The sequence below is a fragment of the Nerophis lumbriciformis genome, linkage group LG14, assembly GCF_033978685.3.
Source record: "Nerophis lumbriciformis linkage group LG14, RoL_Nlum_v2.1, whole genome shotgun sequence".
In the NCBI taxonomy this organism is placed as follows: domain Eukaryota; kingdom Metazoa; phylum Chordata; class Actinopteri; order Syngnathiformes; family Syngnathidae; genus Nerophis; species Nerophis lumbriciformis.
Genome location: NC_084561.2, coordinates 19,883,824 through 19,901,323, shown reverse-complemented (window position 1 = coordinate 19,901,323; position 17,500 = coordinate 19,883,824).

Below are 17,500 nucleotides of genomic sequence, written 5' to 3'. Positions count from 1 at the left end.
CCGTTGTGGTGAAGAAGGAGCTGAGCCGGAAGGCAAAGCTCTCGATTTACCGGTCGATCTACGTTCCCATCCTCACCTATGGTCATGAGCTTTGGGTCATGACCGAAAGGACAAGATCACGGGTACAAGCGGCCGAAATTAGTTTCCTCCGCCGGGTGGCAGGGCTCTCCCTTAGAGATAGGGTGAGAAGCTCTGTCATCCGGGGGGAGCTCAAAGTAAAGCCGCTGCTCCTCCACATCGAGAGGAGCCAGATGAGGTGGTTCGGGCATCTGGTCAGGATGCTACCCGAACGCCTCCCTAGGGAGGTGTTTCGGGCACGTCCGACCGGTAGGAGGCCACGGGGAAGACCCAGGACACGCTGGGAAGACTATCTCTCCCGGCTGGCCTGGGAACGCCTCGGGATCCCCCGGGAGGAGCTGGACGAAGTGGCTGGGGAGAGGGAAGTCTGGGCTTCCCTGCTTAAGCTGCTGCCCCCGCGACCCGACCTCGGATAAGCGGAAGAAGATGGATGGATGGATGGATAATTATAATCTGCAAATAATGTGCCGTTGTCTAGTGTCTGTGCTGTGTAGAGCTCGGCAGGTTAACCATGTAATACTCCATATCAGTAGGTGGCAGCAGGTAGTTCATTGCTTTGTGGAAGTTGGAATGTGTTGAGTATGGTTTTGTCGTGATCCCGATACGCAGAGCACAGCGGGAGACAGCGTGCAGGTAAAATGGTATGTAAGAATTAAAACAAAAATGAACAAAAGGGAAAGGAAAAGGCACTGTAGCATAGGGATGGCTATGCAAAACGAAAGTAAAACTAAACTTGCTACGAAGTAAACAAAAACAGAATGCTGGACGATAGCAAAGACTTACAGCATGTGGAGCAGAGATGGCGTCCACAAAGTACATGCGTACATGACATGAAAATTAACAATGTCTCCACAAAGAAGGATATACGCACAACTTAAATAATCTTGATTGCCATACTTGCCAACCTTGAGACCTTCGAATTCGGGAGATGGGGGGCGGGGTTGAGGTGGACGGGGTTTGGGGGGGCGGGGTTTGGTGGTAGCGGGGGTGTATATTGTAGCGTCCTGGAAGAGTTAGTGCTGCAAGGGGTTCTGGGTATTTGTTCTGTTGTGTTTATGTTGTGTTACGGTGCGGATGTTCTCCCGAAATGTGTTTGTCATTCTTGTTTGGTGTGGATTCACAGTGTGGCGCATATTTGTAACAGTGTTAAAGTTGTTTATACGGCCACCCTCAGTGGGACCTGCATTCACTTGCTTGTGTTTAAAAGCCGCATATATTATGAGTCTGAGCCGCCACACTGTTTGTATGCGGACGTGACGACAGGTTGTATAGGACACTAAAGGCAATGCCTTCAAGGCACGCCCCCAATGTTGTTGTTCGAGTGGAAGTCGGGAGAATGGTTGCCCCGGGAGATTTTCGGGAGGGGCACTGAAATTCGGGAGTCTCCCGGGAAAATCGGGAGGGTTGGCAAGTATGTTGATTGCTAACACAAATCAGGTCAGGCAATAGCACTCAAAGGAAGGCGTGAAGCTGCTACAGGAAAACACCAACATAACAGGAAGGAAGGGTCACCAAAATAACAGCGCAAGACAGGAACTAAAGCACTGCACACAGGGAAGCAACAACAAACTCAAAATAAGACACGACAAACTGGTAGAGTTTCAAATTTGAACCTTTTCTGCTGGTGGTGTGCCTCCGTATTTTCTTTATTTAAAAAAATGTGCCTTGGCTCAAAAAAGGTTGAGAAACACTTCTCTAACCAGTGCATTTTGTTTGTTTCTGTTGGAGAATCCAGGTTAAAAGTGCTATGCTTTTATTTTGAAGATTATTTGTGCACAAATTAATGCTTTGTAACTCAACAGTAGTTTCATGTAGCTTAGCGGTAATGAGGAAGTAGGGTTGTACGGTTTACCGGTACTGGTGTAGTATCGCGGTACTAATGAATCCAAAACGGTACTATACTTTGTTTGAAAAGTACCGGTTCCCGGGCATGACGGCGCGTCGTCACGTCGTGACATTGCTGGTTTTGCGAGCAGAGGAGCACAGAGGTGGGACCAAGTCATTGTTTTGCAAGTCACAAGTAAGTCTCAAGTCTTTGCCCTCAAGTTCGAGTCAAGTCCCGAGTCAAGACAGGCAAGCCCCGAGTCAAGTCCAAAGTCAAGACTGGAAAGTCTCAAGTCAAGTCCTAAGTCCTGCATTTTGAGTTTCGAGTCCTTTCAAGTCCTTTTAACCACAGACTAATATATTAACACAGATTGTGTATGCTTTTCAAACGCTGTATTTATTTATTAAAACAAGTGCATTTTAAATTGCAGGAAAGAAAATTGTGCTGACATTGCACTTTATAATAGCACTATTAACCAGTCATTTTAAACATTAACTCATTCCTTTACAGAACAAACACATTGAAAAATAAAGTGCAAATGTACTTATTCGTACAAAAGTGTTAACATTGAAAAAACATGACATATACGTGAACATAACAAAAAAGTTGTACTTTTTATATGTCAGGGCCCTATGCTGCATTGCATTTGCAAAATACCAAATTAGCCAAGAGTCTGTCAGTCATTTGTGCACGATGGGGGCGTAGTATGATGCCACTATGGCTGAAAACTCGCTCCACTGGAGCACTGGAGGCAGGCACTGCCAAGACTCTCATCTAACAGTGAAGGAAGAGTCTTCATGTTCAATGCCCAGAACAAAAGGGGGGAGAGAGTTGTTTTGGGTTGGTGCACTACTTGTAAGTGTATCTTGTGTTTTTTATGTTGATTTAATTAAAAAAAGAAAAGAAAAAAAAAATTATTTCTTGTGCGGCCCGATACCAATCGATCCACGGACCAGTACCGGGCCGCGGCCCGGTGGTTGGGGACCACTGAGGTAAACAACCAACAGTATGTCAGAAAGCTAGCTAAAACGGTACACATATTCATAATATAGTATACATTTTAACTGACCTTTATTTTACTATTTTTGTCTTTTTTTAGGTGGCTAAAATACGCGGTGCTGCTGACCGCCGTCTAACGTTACGTGTGATATATTGACTAACGTAACCCTGCTTAAAAAAAAATCACTGAACAAAAAGTATGAATAAGGTAGTGAACTGCAACAGATTCCCGTGTTTGCAATAACGTTATAACGTTAGCAGTGAGTTTACAGCCTCACTGATTTAACTACACAGCAAATAAAAGTCACGTTACTTAGCCAATAAACGTTATCTTACATTCAAAACTTACCGTTCTTTGTGCAACTTCAAATGCCGGACGAAGTTGGAAGTTGTTGCCTCTCTGTCAGTAATTTTCGAACCGCATGTGTTGCATACTGCAAACCGTTTTGTGTTGACCACCTCGTAATTTTTATACCCAAACGAAATTATTTTAGGTATCATTTTTTGTTCACTGGCGTGTGGTTTGGACATGTCTTCTTCGTTGGTTGTCCTGCAATTTGATTGGATGAATGCTGTGTGATGAAAACAAAGTAGATCTAATTTGATTGGCTGTTGTACTGACAGCACACCAGCTGACACACGCAACGCTGATAGACAAGTACACAATGAAAAATACGGAGCGCTCCCGAATAACTTTTTCATCTTTGGGTTTTGGGGAAAGTAGCAAGTCATGTCAAGTCATGTCAATTCAAAAGGCTCAAGTCCAAGTGAAGTCACAAGTCATTGATGTTAAAGTCTAAGTCGAGTTGCAAGTCTTTTTACATTTTGTCAAGTCGAGTCTAAAGTCATCAAATTCATGACTCGAGTCTGACTCGAGTCCAAGTCATGTGACTCGAGTCCACACCTCTGGAGGAGCATGTTCGGCAGCACACAATCACGGAGTACTTACAAGCAGACACAGTGTGTAGACAGAAAAGGGAGAACGGATGCATTTTGGCTTAAAAACTAACGATAAAGGTGAAGTTATAAAACTGAAACGCCCTCAGAAAGAGGTGCTTTAAGACATGGCTAGCTAGCTAGCGACAAACGTTCATTCGCAGTCGGCAGTGTTTTAGCTACTTCTAAATCACTAATCCTCGCCTCCATGGCGACAAATAAAGTACGTTTCTTATAAGTATCATCCCTGCAGGACGAGGAATAGCTAAACATGCTTCACTACACACCGTAGGAGGATACGATAGCTCACCGCTGACAGCTAACAGCAGGCTAGCACCCTGAATGTAAACAAATGCCACCTGACATCCACTGTAATGATACCAAGTACAACAGCAGATCTAGTCGATACTACTATGATTACATCGATAATTTTTATCGTCACAAAATCTTTTTTCCTTTTTGTAAAATTCATATTATGTTTATAAACTCAGGAAATATGTCCCTGGACACATGAGGACTTTGAATATGGCCAATGATCCTGTAACTACTTGGTATCGGATCGATACCTAAATTTGTGGTATCATCCAATACTAATGTAAAGTATCCAAACAACAGAAGAATAAGTGATTATTACATTTGAACAGAAGTGTAGATAGAACATGTTAAAAGAGAAAGTAAGCAGATTAATAATCATTTTTTACAGTTTGTCCCTCATGATTTTGACTAATTAGAATGAGAAATGATACAATATGTTACTGCATACGTCAGCAGACAAATTAGGAGCCTTTGTTTGCTTACTTACTACTATATTTCCCTTGTGGATCAATAAAGTTTGTCTAAGTCTAAAAGACAAATTGTGTAGTATGTTCACTATTTTATTTAAGAACAAAATTGTTCTTCAATTGCAATAAGAAACATATGTTTAATGTACCGTATGATTTTTTGTTAAAATAAAGCCAATAATGCCATTTTTTGTGGTTTCAGTTGCTCAACGTCAGGACCTAATTCAACAATGTTTTAATGTCTTGTGCCTGCTGGAAACTGTATGTTTCACTAGAAATAATGCATTTTTTGTTTGTATTCAAATATCTAACTAAGTGGTTCTTAAACTTTTTTCACCAAGTACCACCTAAGGAAAAAACTTGGTTCCCCAAGTACCACCATAATGACCAACATTAAAACACAGTTGCATAGTAGGCCTAAGTATTCATTAAAAACAAAGCAGGTTTTATTTAACAAGTATATTGAACATTTTTAGCAACTGTAATATTGCACAGTTTGAAGAGTAACACCGAGTTTGAATATAGGAAAATAAAACACTGTACTTTAATCAGGTGATTTTCTTTTTTTTTTTGGCGTACCACTAGATGGAGTTTGCATACCACTAGTGGTACACGTACCTCAGTTTTAAAATCACTGATCTAACTGATATAGTATGCATGTTGGTACACTTGGGATTGTATTGTTACGTTTGGACCTTGGGATGCAGAGACGGCAGGCAAAGTGCAGGTAAAATGTATTTATTAACTAAATTAAAGAAATAGTGCATCAGAGAAGTGCATAGGGAAAGCTATGGAACAAGGAAAAGCATAAAGCACAATGACAAAAACATTCATTCCGCACTCCATCTAGCTGCATAATCACTCGCCATACAGCAATAGATGATATCTGCCTATTACCTGACACCTTCTATGTCTGCTACTTCTCTTTGTTTTTAATGTCTATTTTCTGCTGGATCTACTCTCTATTTGATGCTGCTGCTGTCACATATACTGTAATATTGTACATGGTAATTGTTATATATTGTATATATGTTATAGACATAATATAATATATCTGTATATATAATATACTGTACACATATTATGTATATATTCGTATATATGTTATATTTTATATCGCTATATTTAGTCTATTTATACCTGCATTGTCTTTTCCATCCTTACACTTTCCATCATTGTAACTGAGCTACTGTGTTGAACAATTTCCCTTGTGGATCATTAAAGTTTGTCTAAGTTTAAGTCTAAAAAAAAACATCTTGTCTGGCAACCAGAAACAGGAGTTTTCTGATTGCCAATCAGTAACAGGTGAGGTAGCCAGCAATCAAACAGGAGAAGTAGTGGCAAAAAGGATATAGAAACAAAGCGCTGGACATGCAATGGAGCAAAATACCAGAGAGTAATACAAATTGTCAGGACATGTATTTGGAAGATAGCTAAAAATATCATAAACTCTGCACAAGGTCTGCTGCCCACACAGTCCAGCGTCACGTGTCGGCAAGATGGACTGTTGGCCTTCTCACAAACATTCCGCCAAGGCGTGAACAGATCTCTCATCAGACATTTTGTGTTTGCAGACTTCACCTCCTACAGCGTGTGTCGGCTCTAGGAGCGTCTCTGGTGAGTTTCACAGTGAGACTGCAAAGTCGGCTGGACTGGACCCTCGCAAGCCCGCGCACCGCTCCCCGTGCACCGCTCCACGTGCGCTCTAAACAACTGAGTCATGAGCGAGGGAGTCTCCCACCTCCACTGCTTGACTCAACATGAGCCAGCAGAAGAGGCATAAACACTCGTGTGTTGCTTTCTCTGGTTCCCACACATGCCACGATTGTACGTGGGACTGACTTCCTAGCGAGAGGCTATTAGAGAGACGCTAAGCAGGAATTTGTTTCGCTAGAATAAAATGGGGAGGCCAAGAATGTCCCCAGCACTTTTCCCAAAGGCAGTTTTTGTCCCCAGCACTTTTTAGCATCTATAAATAATGTGACGGTATTGAATAGAGACAAGTCAAACACTAGCACCAGGCGTAAAACAGACCAATTGTCATGATCCGTGGCCCGGATCATGTTTTGTTATGTTCTGTTAGTTTTGGACTCCCTTAGTTCCTGTTTGTGCACCTCTGGGTTTGTTTTAGTTTCCATAGGGAATAATTGGGTTCACCTGCCTCTGGTTAGTAGTGACAGAAACATGTTTTGATAATGTCTTATCATGGAATTAGAGTCTTTGCTGGCTTCCTTCTGTCACGTCGGGGTCGCATCTTTATGCGGGGTCGTTCTCCCAGGAATGCAGACGGAAAACTCTGGACGAAAGCGTGACGGTAGGAATGATTTATTGTCCATAAATCCTGCAAAACACAAGAATACCGAAAAGCGTTCCAATAGCATGGGAGCTATGGCGAAGCTTAGCGCATGAACTAGAAACAAGAAACATAGAAGTACTCAACGTAACTGTTGCTTGCAGCAAACAAGGAAGCCAGACAGGTTAATAAAAAGCTCTCTGATTAGTGGTTGACAGCAGCTGAGCGTGCCGACCACTAACCAGAGGCAGGTGAACCCAATTAATCCCCATGGAAACTAAAACACTGCACAAACAGGAACTAAGGGAGTCCAAAACTAACAGAACATAACAAAACATGATCCGGGCCACGGATCATGACACCAATCAGCGGTCAGATGCGAGATAACAGCAAGTTGGCCTCTACACGATAAAATAAATCACGGACAAGTTGGACAAAAACTCCAAACAAGACGACTAAAACTTACCGCCAAGGGAACTAGAACGCAAATTGCAGCTTAAAGAGGAACTGTTTTTTTATTTTTTTTTATTTTGCATATCATTCACAATCATTATGAAAAACATGACAGATGGATTTTTTTTATACGTTCTAACTCGTGGGAGCTCCTATATTCCGCCCGTAAAATCCAATAAATACCCATTCAAAAAGCGCCAACAATACTCCATTTACATGTTTTGATTTGAATATTAACCAAGTATTAGTGATATTCTTATTATAAGCACAGACAAACTATTTATAGCGACGCCGTGATCACAAGTTTGTGTACAATCTAGAGCAGTGTTTTTCAACCTTTTCTGAGCCATGGCACATTTTTTTCATTGAAAAAATCCTGAGGCACACCTCCAGTACAAAACATTAAAATGTTTTGACTCAGCAGCCGTTATTGACAGTAAAAAGTCGTTCTCGCAATTGTTGGATATGAATTTAAACTATAACCAAGCATGCATCAATATAGCTCTTGTCTCAAAGAAGGTGTACTGTCACCACCTGTCACATCACGCCATGACTTATTTTGAGTTTTTTGCTGTTTTCCTGTGTGTAGTGTTTTACTTCTTGTCTTGCGCTCCTATTTTATTGTTAATTGTCATCGTCACTTTGTGGACGCCGTCTGCTCCACACGCTGTAAGTCTTTGCTGTCGTCCAGCATTCTGTTTTTGTTTACTTTACAGCCAGTTCAGTTTTAGTTTTGTTCTGCATAGCCATCCCAAAGCTTCAATGGCTTTTCTTAGCGTCAGTCATCTTTTGTTTATTTTTGGTTTAAGCATTAGATACCTTTTTTACCTGCACGCTGCCTGCCGCTGTCGCCTGTATATTGTGATCACGACAAACCATGTTACCGACATCTACAAAGCACTTAGCTACCTGCTGCCACCTACTGATATGGAAGAGTACTACGCGGTTACTCTGCCGAGCTCTAGACAGCACAAACACTGAACAACGGCACATTATTTGCGGATTATAATTACCAAAAATATTTTTAACCCAATTAGGTGAAATTACATAATCTCCCACGGCCCACCAGACAATATTTTACGGTACACTAGTGTGCTGCGGCACAGTGGTTGAAAAACACTGATCTAGACAATCGACTGGCGAAGTGTTTCCTCGCTTCCCTGCTCTCTGTAAGTTTATTCTATCTAGATCATAAAGCATGCCTCTCACCTGGAAAGTAGATGGCTGATGATATAATCCAACAAGTTGGCCCACTTTGACAGTCATTTACGACCTAGAAATGGTGAGAACGACATGAAAAGACTTTTGATCGCATTTATTTAATATTTAGAATGCAAAAAAATATGATTGTGATCAATAGGAAACATTCCAAAAAAAGTAAGTATGTAAGTCAGTAAGTATGATTCTTATGTTATAGCGAACATGGTTTGATTCCCAGCCAGGACGTACAAGGTAAACATTAAACTAAATCATGATGCAATCCTAAAAAAGTGAAGTGAAGTTATTAATTTGATTCTGTGAATTTTGCTAATTCATACAAAAAATAAATCATCAAACAATTTGTGTATCATTAATATCCGAAATCCAAATTTCATTCCTGGGCGCAGTTTAGAGGGTTTTGTTTTTTTTTCGAAAAAATGAAGCGGATGTATCCAAGTGGAGTGGAGAATAGAAGAAGGCGAGAAGAAACATTCAGTGTTTTTATGAAAACTGCCAAAGGTGACAACCTTTTTAACAGTGGAGGTTGAAGACAGTGATGTGTAGAGTGGCGCATTTCATCACAATTCTGTGAGTATTAAAAGGCTTGAAATAAGAAACAATTTTAATATTGATTAATGTTACTATCAATTACAGTAAAAGTGTTGAGATAAGTGATAATCATTGTGTGGTACAGCATGCATGGTAGTTTCTAACAACATGTTAAATTACTTTTTTGTAATGTGGCGATCAAGCCCCAATGACTAGGTTTACCTTTCTGAGAGCTTTGTCCTCCCTAAAAATCTCATCTGCGCACCTGATGTAATAGCAAGTAGCAAGCAGCGCAAACATAAATAACAATGGAGTGCGGAGAGAGATGGGTATTTATTTTAATTAGTTTTTGTCAGCTGAAGATAACAATGCTAAGGTTTGTTTAACACTCTGTGCTGTCGCAAAATGTGACTAATAAAGTAACTTGTAATTTAACTTAGTTACTTTTAAAATGTATCACTACATTAACTAATGTACTCTTTAAAGGAGTGATCAGTAATCGGATCACTTTTTCAAAGTAATGTGTTTTTCTTTGTTTTATACAAAACCCAAAACCAGTGAAGTTGGCATGTTGTGTAAATCGTAAATAAAAACAGAATACAATGATTTGCAAATCCTTTTCAACTTATATTCAATTGAATACACTGCAAAAACAAGATATTTAACGTTCAAACTGAGAAATTTTATTTATTTTTTGCAGATAATCATTAACTTAGACTTTAATGGCAGCAACACATTGCAAAAAGTTGGCACAGGGACATTTTTACCACTGTGTTACATGGCCTTTCCTTTTAACAACACTCAGTAAGCGTTTGGGAACTGAGGAGACACATTTTGGAACCTTATTAGGTGGAATTATTTCCCATTCTTGCTTGATGTACAGCTTAAGTTGTTCAACAGTCCGGGGTCTTTGTTGTGGTATTTTAGGCTTCATAATGCGCCACACATTTTCAATGGGAGACAGGTCTGGACTACAGGCAGGCCAGTCTAGTACCCGCACTCTTTTACTATGAAGCCACACTGTTGCAACACGTGGCTTGCTTGGCATTGTCTTACTGAAATAAGCAGGGACGTCCATGATAAAGTTGCTTGGATGGCAACATATGTTGCTCCAAAACCTTTCAGCATTAATGGTGCCTTCACAGATGTGTAAGTTACCCATGTCTTGGGCACTAATACACCCCCATACCATCACAGATGCTGGCTTTTCAATTTTGCGCCTATAACAATCCGGATAGTTATTTTCCTCTTTGGTCCGGAGGACACGACGTCCACAGTTTCCAAAAACAATTCGAAATATGGACTCGTCAGACCGCAGAACACTTTTCCACTTTGTATCAGTCCATCTTAGATGAGCTCGGGCCCAGCGAAGCCAGCGGCGTTTCTGGGTGTTGTTGATAAATGGCTTTCGCTTTGCATAGTAGAGTTTTAACTTGCACTTACATATGTAGCGGTGAACTATGATTACTGTCAGTGTTTTTCAGAAGTGTTCCTGAGCCCATGTGGTGACATCCTTTACACACATGTCGCTTTTTGATGCAGTACCGCCTGAGGGTTCGAATGTCCGTAATATTATCGCTTACGTGCAGTGATTTCTCCAGATTCTCTGAACCTTTTGATGATATTACAGACCGTAGATGGTGAAATCCCTAAATTCCTTGCAATAGCTGGTTGAGAAATGTTGTTCTTAAACAATTTGCTCAGGCATTTGTTCACAAAGTGGTGACCCTAGCCCCATCCTTGTTTGTGAATGACTGAGCATTTCATGGAAGCTGCTTTTTTATACCCAATCATGGCACCCACTTGTTCCCAATTAACCTGTTCACCTGTGGGATGTTCCAAATAAGTGATGAGTATTCCTCAACTTTCTCAATCTTTTTTGCCACTTGTGCCAGCTTTTTAGAAACATGTTGAAAACATTCCAAATGAGCTAATCTTTGTAAAAAAAACAAAGTTTTCCAGTTCGCACGTTAAGTATCTTGTCTTTGCAGTCTATTTAATTGAATATAGGTTGAAAAGGATTTGCAAATCATTGTATTTAGTTTTTATTTACGATTGACCCAAAGTGCCAACTTCACTGGTTTTGGGGTTTGTACATGGGTAAAAGACGGTCTCAGTAGACTACTATAGGGGTGGGTGATACTGCTAAAGTAATCGATCTGATACAGCGTAAATATTGCTATGAAATAAAGTCATAATATCCACTAAGTTACTTTTTAAATGAGTAAACAGTAATCGGATTATTTTTTCAAAGTAATGTTGTGTTTTTCTTTGTTTTATACATCGGTAAAAGACAGTGTCACTAGATTACGATAGCGGTGGGTGATACTGCCAATGTTATCGATCTGATACAGCTTAAATATTGCTGATACTTATATGTATCTTCACACGTAATTTTATTTTTATTTTTGTATTATTATTTTTTTATTGACATCCAGCATCAGACATTCCTATCCATTACATCGTATATACATACATATTATATTATATTTACATCTGTTGTCAAAATATATTTTTTTGTTTGTATTCCAACCATACCACCCCCCCTCCCCTCCCAAAAAGAAAGAAACAGCAGGAAAACAAACACATCAATTAAATAAAGAAAAAATAAATAATAATACAATATTAATAATAATAATCAGAAATAAAAACATATATATATATATATATATATATATATATACATATATATATATATATATATATATATATATACATACACATATATATATATATATATATATACAAATATATATATACACATACACATATATATATACAAATATATATATATATATTTGTGTATATATATATATATATATATATATATATATATATATATATATATATATATATGTATGTATGTATATATATATATATATACACATATAGGGAGTAATCTTTTTTTTTAAACAGTACACGTCATTTTTCAAGCTTTTTGAGTGATTATGTGGTGACTTTGCCTTTAACTTGTTGATCAGGACCACATCCATCCTGCTTTTCTCTGCAACAAAACACTGTTAACTTTGAAAACAGCTCTGTTTACATGAGGGCTCTTCGCTCAGTTAGTCTTTGTTTACTTACCCATAAAATCTGACGTCAGAATCCAGCCCCATCTCCTTGGGGAAACATCATAAAGCGGATGAGGTCTGCGAGGTGAAGTTCATTGAAAATTGTGCACATGTTCCATACAGGACTTTAAAGTGTAGATACATAGATACAAACCCCGTTTCCATATGAGTTGGGAAATTGTGTTAGATGTAAATATAAACGGAATACAATGATTTGCAAATATCCTTTTCAACCCATATTCAATTGAATGTACTACAAAGACAACATATTTGATGTTTAAACTCAAAAACTTTATTTTTTTTTGCAAATAATAATTAACTTAGAATTTCATGGCTGCAACATGTGCCAAAGTAGTTGGGAAAGGGCATGTTCACCACTGTGTTACATCACCTTTTCTTTTAACAACACTCAATAAACGATTGGGACTGAGGAAACTAATTGTTGAAGCTTTGAAAGTGGAATTCATTCCCATTCTTGTTTTATGTAGAGCTTCAGTCGTTCAACAGTCCGGGGTCTCCGCTGTCATATTTTACACTTCATAATGCGCCACACATTTTCGATGAGAGACAGGTCTGGACTGCAGGCGGGCCAGGAAAGTACCTGCACTCTTTTTTTACGAAGCCACGCTGTTGTAACACGTGCTGAATGTGGTTTGGCATTGTCTTGCTGAAATAAGCAGGGGACGTCCATGAAAAAGACGGCGCTTAGATGGCAGCATATGTTGTTCCAAAACCTGTATGTACCTTTCAGCATTAATGGTGCCTTCACAGATGTGTAAGTTACCCATGCCTTGGGCACTAATGCACCCCCATACCATCACAGATGCTGGCTTTTCAACTTTGCGTCGATAACAGTCTGGATGGTTCGCTTCCCCTTTGGTCCGGATAACACGATGTCGAATATTTCCAAAAGCAATTTGAAATGTGGACTCGTCAGACCACAGAACACTTTTCTACTTTGCATGAGTCCATCTTAGATGATCTTGGGCCCAGATAAGCCGGCGGCGTTTCTGGATGTTGTTGATAATTGGCTTTCACTTTCCATAGTAGAGCTTTAACTTGCACTTACAGATGTAGCGACAAACTGTATTTAGTGACTGTGGTTTTCTGAAGTGTTCCTGAGCCCATGTGGTGATATCCTTTAGAGATTGATGTCGGTTTTTGATACAGTGCCGTCTGAGGGATCGAAGGTCACGGTCATTCAATGTTGGTTTCCGGCCATGCCGCTTACGTGGAGTGATTTCTCCAGATTCTCTGAACCTTTTGATGATATTATGGACCGTAGATGTTGAAATCCCTAAATTTCTTGCAATTGCACTTTGAGAAATGTTGTTCTTAAACTGTTTGACTATTTGCTCACGCAGTTGTGGACAAAGGAGTGTACCTCGCCCCATCCTTTCTTGTGAAAGACTGAGCATTTTTTGGGAATCTGTTTTTATACCCAATCATGGCACCCACCAGTTCCTAATTAGCCTGCACACCTGTGGGATGTTCCAAACAAGTGTTTGATGAGCATTCCTCAACTTTATCAGTATTTATTGCCACCTTTCCCAACTTCTTTGTCACGTGTTGCTGGCATCAAATTCTACAGTTAATGATTATTTGCAAAAAAAAAAATGTTTATCAGTTTGAACATCAAATATGTTGTCTTTGTAGCAAATTCAACTGAATATGGGTTGAAAATGATTTGCAAGTCATTGTATTCCGTTTATATTTACATCTAACACAATTTCCCAACTCATATGGAAACGGGGTTTGTACAAGAGAGATAGATCTTGTTATCATGCACCCCTCATGTCTGAGCCACCAACAGTCTATCATGTTTCCCTTTAGGGAGCTCCAACCCCCTCAGCAGATCAGATCACGCCAACAAGAAAGCTCCTATAGCAGGCAATAACAAGTCCCAGAGAGCCTGCTTCAAATAACATTTATGTTTTTGGCATTCGGCTCCAAACTTCTTGAGAGTCACATTCTTTAAGGCCGCGGCAGAATTAAACAGGAAGTAAGTCAAACTGACGGCAGTTTTTTTTTTTGTAGTTGTTGTTGTCTACTTTAAGAAGCGAGGATATGTGGCCTCCAAGCCATATTTCCACCATGTGGTAGAGTTCCCCACGGTGCAGTTTATGAGTGTAAACCCTTATCGGCATAACAGTGTCTGTATGTCAGGCTGTATGATGTATTTTTCAATTGACGTTGTAGGATAATACAGTATAATGAGGGGGGAAATAATGATAATTTCAGAAAAATAGGTAAAACAGCTTTTTAAGGGGCTCCACACTGTGATTGTTCATCATGGGGCCCAGAATTCTTGGCTGCGTTACCATCCCAAAATGATAAATCTCTCTTTAGCGGTCATAAAACCGCATTGTGTTGAACTGCAACCTATCAGTTGTCTTGTAATCCTTTACATTGTAAAGGCTGTTAGAGAGACGCGAAACCGGAATTTGTTTCGCTAGAATAAAATGGGGAGGCCAAGAACGTCTCCAGCACTTTTCCAAAAGGCAGTTTTTGTCCCCGGCACTTTTTAACATCTAAAAATAATGTGACGGCATTGAATAGAGACAAGTCAAACACTAGCACCAGGCGGGGAAAAAAACGGACCAATCAGCGGTCAGATGCGAGATAAGAGCAAGTTGGCCTCTACACGATAAAATAAATCACGGACAAGTTGGACAAAAACTCCAAACAAGACGAGTGAAGTGCGCAACTCAAAGGTAGTTATTAGAGATGTCCGATAATATCGGACTGCCGATATTATCGGCCAATAAATGCTTTAAAATGTAATATCGGAAATTATCGGTATCGGTTTCAAAAAGAAACATTTATGACTTTTTAAAACGCCGCTGTACGGAGTGGTAAACGGACGTAGGGAGAAGTACAGAGCAGTTGCGTCTCCCAGTCATACTTGCCAACCCTCCCGATTTTCCCGGGAGACTCACGAATTTCAGTGCCCCTCCCGAAAATCTCCCGGGTCAACCATTCTCCCGAAGTTCAGTTCGATGAGATGACAAAACATTTTAGCTAGTTCTGGTGTTATTTGAACACTGATACAGTTTGCAGTTAAATAAAGGACGAGTAAACATCCCAGTAAACAAACGAAAGACTTTATAAACAAGTTGTGACAACGTTCACGACACATCGCCTGCTGCATGTTTCCTCACCTCATTAACTCTCAGTCACAGCAGCTGATGGGCGCTGTATTGAAAAAATAAAAGAAACATCAAATAGTTTTTCTCCTTCGCTGTATACTTTTAGTGTGGGGACAAGTGCGTCCGTCTCCAATGTTGTCCACACCTGTCTCCATCGAAACACAGCAGTATTCTCTTAAACGCACGGCGGGAAGAGCGGTAAAATAACGTTAAACCAGGCACTTGGCTCCGTTTACTCCGAGGGTAAATCTCCCGAGCAAAGTCCGTGGAGCTAGTCCGCCATGATTATCAAGCCAAACGACGCTAGTGCGCATGCGCCTGACTTCGTGTTGCCTAAAATGCATTAATAAATGACGAGGTTTCAGTAATAAAAAAAATTAGACGTATCACTAAACGTCAGGAATTTTATCGCAAATTATCATTATACCATTTATTGTTACATCCCTTGTCCATTAACAAGTAAAAAGTCAAGGGTGGTCACGGCATGTATTTGCCGCTAATGTTGGTACATTTTTTAGGGCATAACAGCAAATGACGAGGGCGGTCGTGGCTTTTGCCGCAGTTGCCGTGGTTAAATTCGAGCCCTGCATCTTCTGATAGAAAACAATTTTACACCAATGAGAGCATTTTAAAACTCTGCCAAACTCACACCTATTTGACTGATGAACATTCTCACATCATTTATTCAGAAATGATAAATCACGACAAATGAAGATAGACTACTATGAACAGCAACATGTAAGTGTAAAAAAAACAACATTATGATTTGTATGTTTTCAGATTGTGCTTGTTTTATTTTTAAACAAATAAAACAATCTGAAGTTGTCTTTATTTATAAGTTATCATGGCATCATTTTACCAGTCCGGCCCACTTGGGAATAGATGTTCCTCTATGTGGCCCCTAAGCAAAAATGAGTTTGACACCCTTGCTTTACAACAAGAACACATGTGCCAGTCAATGCAAACTAATTAGGTGCCTTGGGAAAAAGCAAAAGCTCCTAACGGTTTGTTGCATACAAGATGGTAATTAGAACAGAGTCATCTTATCTCTGCAGGCCCTCTGGAGTATGTTCATTTCGTCCAAACAGTGTCGGCCACTGTTAGGAGGATAAGAATGTGTGCTTTAAAGCGAATGGCGGCCATTGCATTAAGCATTCAGCCATTAAACAACTATTTTTATTGAGGGCCACATGGCACATATGAGGGCCGCTTGGAACAGTTACTTTATACTGTATGTGAATAAAGACGTAAAATAGGCTTATTACTAGAGATGTCCGATATATTATCGGCCGATAAATGCGTTAAAATGTAATATCGGAAATTATCGGTATCGTTTTTTTTATTATCGGTATCGGTTAATTTTTTTTAATTTTTTTTTTTTTTAATTAAATCAACATAAAAAACACAAGATACACTTACAATTAGTGCACCAACCCAAAAAACCTCCCTCCCCCATTTACACTCATTCACACAAAAGGGTTGTTTCTTTCTGTTATTAATATTCTGGTTCCTACATTATATATCAATATATATCAACACAGTCTGCAGGGATACAGTCTGTAAGCACACATGATTGTGCGTGCTGCTGGTCCACTAATAGTACTAACCTTTAACAGTTCATTTTACTAATTTTCATTAATTACTAGTTTCTATGTAACTGTTTTTATATTGTTTTACTTTCTTTTTTATTCAAGAAAACGTTTTTAATTTATTTATCTTATTTTATTAATTTTTTTTTAAAAGTACCTTATCTTCACTATACCTGGTTGTCCAAATTAGGCATAATAATGTTTTATCTCCACGACTGTATATATCGGTTGCTATCGGTATCGGTTGATATCGGTATCGGTAATTAATGAGTTGGACAATATCGGAATATCGGATATCGGCAAAAAGCCATTATCGGACATCCCTAATAAAAAATATCGATGTTGTCATAGTAGTATCGACTAGATACGCTATTGTACTTGGTATCATTACAGTGGATGTCAGGTGTAGATCCACCCATGGCATTTGTTCACAGAGAAAATAAAGACATGTTTGTTTTTGATTGATTGATTGAGACTTTTATTAGTAGATTGTACAGTACAGTACATATTTCGTACAATTGACCACTAAATGGTAACACCCGAATACGTTTTTCAACTTATTTAAAGGCCTACTGA